At 40.1% G+C, this 6,389-nt stretch overlaps 1 long non-coding RNA gene across 1 annotated transcript in view; it reads left to right on the top strand.

Moving 5' to 3' along the window:
• Window positions 1–506: 506 nt before the first annotated feature.
• Window positions 507–6,389, top strand: part of LOC135210537 (uncharacterized) — a 14,601-nt gene continuing 8,718 nt past the window's right edge. Inside the window, exon 1 of the long non-coding RNA XR_010313533.1 lies at window positions 507–792. This is a non-coding gene — a long non-coding RNA (uncharacterized LOC135210537). The remainder of the gene's footprint in view (window positions 793–6,389) is intronic.

The following is a 6,389-nucleotide window of genomic DNA, read 5'->3' as shown; positions in this document are numbered from 1 at the left end:
ACTTTGCAACTACGTGTTGCAAATTACTACTAGGTTTATATCGATATTTGCGATTCATAAAGGCATGCTGTGCAAGATACGTGCTGTAATGTACCACTAGGCCTATATCAATATTTGATTCACAATGAAGTAATGAGAATTTTCATGATGCTTTTGCATTTGTATTTATGTTTAACTTCTAAACTGTTTTTGGTAAAATAGCAAAAGCAATATATCCGGAAATGTTTATAGTAATTTTGTAACAACTTTTCGTTTTAATAGAGAAACAAATCAGTAACGAAAATATAGAAGAATTGAATAATTGTAAGCAGAAAATAAAATAAGATATCAGAATTCTTGAAAGAGTATACAGAATGACAGCTATGGTTTGGGGTATTATACGATGAAGTGAGAAGTAACTATAGTAGTTACAGATCTGGAGGTCAACGATTAAAATAAGCAGTCGGATGTACCTACTATTATTAAATAAATAAAGTAAAGCTAAAGACGTTAAAAAATTAAGTCAGTTTAAATAATACCTACTAGTGCTACCCTTCGGGCCTGCACGGTTGCACCTCAATCACGAATTATTATGCTATAGTGCTGTCGACGATTTCCACTCCCTTTTTGTGACTGTGTTTAAAACGCATTTAATTATGTGTATGGAAATTACTTTTGCAATTTTACCATCTGTAGCGGAATATGAAGTTATGGACGATCTCCATTTGGCAAGTAGCCTAAGTCTATCCAAGGGCTTCTTATACAAAGAGATCTGCTGCTGCATAGATCCAGTGGCTCCCTGCAATAATTCGGGTATGGGGAGAAGTTTTGTTCGTTTTCCATTATTTGTTTTTATATTTTAGGACAAATATATGTTATTTGAAACATAATACTATGCAGGACGGATTTAAAATATATCATTGCTTTAATGGCGCCACCTGATTAACGCGAGTCGTTGACCGGGGCAGGTAGCCTACCTCGTTCATAAATAGACAACCTTTTCTTTAATGCCAGGTCCCGACCTAACCAGATGTTACCTACCTAACCTAACTTACGGTGACGGACCCTAACATTCGAAGAGGGGAGGGAGGGGGGCGAAGAGGGCGAACTCCCAAAAAGGCAGTAACCTTACCAGGTCGGCGACAGGCCGGAATCAGGGAGCAAAACTCAAGTCAGGTTTTACTTGGAACTGCCTGTTTTATCATTGGATGCATCATAACTTAATGTTCTTTAACCTAATCACCTGTAGGACTAGGCCCTGGGGTAGGGACTGTGTTTGTTTAAACAATTCCCGTCTCCCCTCATTCTCATTCTAATCTGACTAGAATTGAGGTGATATACTAAGTTAGGCCTATAGGGTCAAATATTTTAGGCTGCATCCTAACCTAACCCAACCTAACCTAACTCAACCTAACCTAACCTCTCATAACTTTACGTAACTTAAAGTATTGACTTTAATGTGGCTTGTGGCCTCACATTATTTAGCTTCACCTTCATTTCTTTGTTTTAAAATATATATAATTTATCACACATATATACATATTCATATACATATACATATGTGTATATATATATATATATAGTATATACATATATATATATATATATATATATATATATATATATTATATATATATATATAATATATATATATATATATATACATAGATATATATATATATATATATATATATATATATATATATATATATATATATATATATATATATATATATATATATATATATATATATATATATATATATTACACCCCCTTTATTCCCTAAACTACACAAACTGGGAACTCTTACCTGTTGCCAACGGTGCCCTGTCTGTAAGATGTCACGAGGCTTATTAAGACTGCGTAAATATACAAAAATATCATTTATTTCCCAAAGCAATTGGTTATAACAAAGAACAAAATGATTAACAAGTCATAATGGCACAAATACCCAAATCTGCCCATAAAGAAAACCAATAAGATAACATTCTACCTTCCGGACTAAGGTTACACTCTCAAACCCCAAACAAGTCACATTGTCTAGTATTAGTCAGTTAGAGAATCCCATTCCTAATCAACCATGGAATCGGACCCATCTTTTCGATGGGCGTTTTCTCCCGACACTTAGAGCAACCGCTTGTTCTCTCCTTTGCACAAAGAATGCGTCTTCCACAAGTACCCTGAACCAGTAGGCCTGTAATACGCGTACAAACGAATGCACATGCCTCGCAAACGGGGAACGACCTCTGAGACAAGTTGCTTGTTCAGCAAATACCATGCTCTCCCCTGTGAACTTTGCAGTGTACCACCCCTTGTCTCTAGGCGAGCAGAGCTATGTGACTTTATTATTATATAAAACACTTTAAACATATTATTAGCCATTCCCCCTCTTTCACCTCTCTATAGGAGCTCGGCTACCCCGTGCTAGCACCCGCCTAGCTCTAGACACACAAGCGTCTTACAATATATATAAAACCAGAGGCTGGCTCAAAAAAGAAAATAATGCACTCCCGTCTCACACCATATCGGCAACTAATGCCCAATGTATCACTGTACCACATGACTTGAGCCACCTCCGTTGCCGGAGCACTTGTGCTTCGTCGAATGCATAAGTTTAAGGACTCCAAGTACACAAATGGCGATCAGTATAGCGGCTAACATGATCATTACTATTGGTATAGTATAGCGGTCATCGAAAAAAAAAGGTTCATCTTCACCACTATCTTTGAGTGGCGGGACAGTAATGGACTCCACTGTAGGCGGGATTCGAACCGCCTTATGGCTTCCGTGAAGGTGTCGGTGAAACACCTTTATCGACGAGTTGTAGACACGCCGACTAAGTACCATGAAGAAGTCTGTAAGAATCCTGCAGGAACTGTCAAACAGCTGGGATCCCTGTAGAATGAGCGAATTGTTGTAGACGCAGGTCGAGTACGTAACCTAACTCGAAACAACTCAGCACGCGCCATTATTCAGCGTCTGCGACCCTCGTGAGTGTATCCAACACCCTCCCGTCGCGAAACTGTAGATTCGACGTTTTCTACTGAAGTAAACGAGGTCACCACCCCGTTATTCTATGCAAGTGCTACTCGCACCCGCCTCATCGAAGACTGTAGACTCTTGGTTTATCGCAGTTGAAACAACGCAACTGCTGTTGCTTTTGATCGATAGATCTTTTGTTATACTCAACTTTTGCACACAGACGATGAGGAGAAAGTTCCGTGTCTCTCTGTACTCTATCCCTCGGGCCTGTCCCGTTAAAAATTGTGCTATCTACGGTGGGACATTTAGACCTGTGTTTATCTATTTGGGTATAAAGTAATTCTTCGTCTGAGGTAGGCTCAACCTTTTCATCAAAGCTATCCACTATTGCATCGGGTACCTCGTGTAAGAGCAGGGAAAAATAGATCAGTTTATGAACATTATTTAGAGGGAGATTATCCCCTGTAACCCATTTAGATGTTTTCAATTTTCCTACCCAATCTGCCACTGCGTCAAACAGCTTTGAACTATGTTCTACAAGGCTATTAGTGCCTTTCCGTAGTTTATAAAGACCTCGAAGGTCTCTCACCATATCTCCGTGTTCCTTTGAGCCATATGCTGTTTTCAAAAATGCTTGCAAGTCTGTCCAGGTACGACATTTCGTAAATTGGAAACTCCTTGACCTATGACTGAGGTCTCCCTTATTGAAATCTAGCAAAGCTTTCGCCTCTCTGAATGCCTCTACATCGTCTACTATATTCTTTCCCGCTAAATAGTTATTAACTCCCTCTATGAAAATATTCACAGGTTGTGACAAAGCGCCATCCACGATCCCTTTGAATGGGCTGACCCCCGCAGAAATGTTCGTCACGTGATGTAGTAGCGTCGTCGGTTTTGTATCTGCCATTTTATCTTGTTTCCCAAGGCTGTTCCCCCATCTCAATAACATCAATGTACTTATATACACCAAACCCAATCAAGAAGAAAAAAAAAATTTTCCCCAACAACAGATAACCAAAGGTAAGCGTGCCCCGTCCCCAATCACAAAATCAACCCCACGAAAATGACAATAAAAAAATAATAATAATAACAAGGAAGGGATAGGAAAAGAAAGAACGCAAGGCTAACTAACGCCTCCTCTCTCTCTCTCTCTCTCTCTCTCTCTCTCTCTCTCTCTCTCTCTCTCTCTCTCTCTCTCTCTCTCTCTCTCTCTCTCTCTCTCTCTCTCTCTCTCTCTGGCACGACTTGCCGCAAAAATCCCACTCAGGCAAGTTCGCCACACACAAACACAAGGAACATGAACAAGAACAAAAAGTTAAAGAAAATCCACAAAACAAAAAGAGGAAAAAAAAATAAAAAAGAAAAAAAACTCGAAAATACACTTACGTCTTCATATGACCGTAAACCGAATTCACATACACCGCAAACATGCGCGAACTGCGAAACACTTTAATATGTCGAAAAAAAACTAAACTCTCCCCCCCTTTTTCTCTCTTTTTAAACACCTTTATTCCGTAATCTCAAGAAATCAACTGACTTGGCTTGGGAGAGGAAGACTGTCTGAGGAACAGCTTCTCTCTGTCGAATCAGCAGTAATGACCCTGAGTTGCCTGTGACATGATTAATAACCCCTTCTCCTATCAAAATAAAAACTGAAACCCCCTATTTCTAACTGGTCACCAGTCCCTTCGGAGCGTACCTACAGCTTGAAAAATATATAAAAAGCCTTTACCGCTGGCACCACTATTACACCCCCTTTATTCCCTAAACTACACAAACTGGGAACTCTTACCTGTTGCCAACGGTGCCCTGTCTGTAAGATGTCACGAGGCTTATTAAGACTGCGTAAATATACAAAAATATCATTTATTTCCCAAAGCAATTGGTTATAACAAAGAACAAAATGATTAACAAGTCATAATGGCACAAATACCCAAATCTGCCCATAAAGAAAACCAATAAGATAACATTCTACCTTCCGGACTAAGGTTACACTCTCAAACCCCAAACAAGTCACATTGTCTAGTATTAGTCAGTTAGAGAATCCCATTCCTAATCAACCATGGAATCGGACCCATCTTTTCGATGGGCGTTTTCTCCCGACACTTAGAGCAACCGCTTGTTCTCTCCTTTGCACAAAGAATGCGTCTTCCACAAGTACCCTGAACCAGTAGGCCTGTAATACGCGTACAAACGAATGCACATGCCTCGCAAACGGGGAACGACCTCTGAGACAAGTTGCTTGTTCAGCAAATACCATGCTCTCCCCTGTGAACTTTGCAGTGTACCACCCCTTGTCTCTAGGCGAGCAGAGCTATGTGACTTTATTATTATATAAAACACTTTAAACATATTATTAGCCATTCCCCCCCTTCTTTCACCTCTCTCTCTCTCTCATCTCTCTCATCTCTCTCTCTCTCTCTCTCTCTCTCTCTCTCTCTCTCTCTATCTCTATATATATATATTATATATATATATATATATATATATATATATATATATATATACATATACATATATACATATACATATACAGTGGTACCTCGAGATACGAAAGGCTCAACTTACAAAAAAACGCAAGATACAAAAGCCAATGTGAAAAATTTAACGGCTCTACATACGAAAAGTTTTCAAGATGCGAAAGGTTTCTGAAAGTCCGAGATTCGCCCGGATAACAATTTTGAAACTCGCGCCGCGCGCTGCCATATTAGTACTAGTAGACTCGCCACCATCCTCCTGCTCTCCCATTGGTTCCCGATGCTAGTCACCACCATGAGATCCTTCTCTCCTATTGGACAGCATCCCTCCCATCATGCATCTTATACGTACGTGGTGGCGTACCTATCTCGGCCTCTTCGTACCAACATCTTTATCGTACGCACAAGGCATTCGTTTGGTCCAATGATTTCGTTTAGTAACGTAAATTCGTTAGTGATTTCGTTGCAGTACTATTATCGTGTTGTGTGAAAACTTTATTGTGTAACTTATATGTAAATTATGTACAAGGTAACGTAGTTATGGGTCCCAAGAAAGTTGAAATTCACGGAAAGAAACGCATGCTCTCTTTAGAGACAAAGATGGAGATCATCAAGAAGTACAAAGCTGGTATGCGATTGAGTGTGATTGCAAAGGAATACGGCCGTAATCCGTCGACAATAGGCACCATCCTTAAACAGAAGGATGCCATCAAAGCAGCTACACCGTCGAAGGGCATCACTATTTTGTCCAGCAAGAGAACCCACGTGCACGACGAGATGGAACGGCTGCTCCTTGTCTGGATAAAAGACAAAGAAATCGCTGGCGATACGGTAACGGAGACAGCAATTGCCCACAAGGCCAGCGCTATTTTCGGCGATTTGATTGCGCAGGCGGAAGACGACGGAGGGGAAGGGACTTCAACACCAACCCCAGAGTTCAAGGCTTCGCA

The sequence above is a fragment of the Macrobrachium nipponense genome, chromosome 39 (assembly GCF_015104395.2).
Source record: "Macrobrachium nipponense isolate FS-2020 chromosome 39, ASM1510439v2, whole genome shotgun sequence".
NCBI classification, from domain to species: Eukaryota; Metazoa; Arthropoda; class Malacostraca; order Decapoda; family Palaemonidae; genus Macrobrachium; species Macrobrachium nipponense.
The sequence above is the reverse complement of the archived record's forward strand: the minus strand, read 5'-3'. Positions and strand labels throughout refer to the sequence as shown.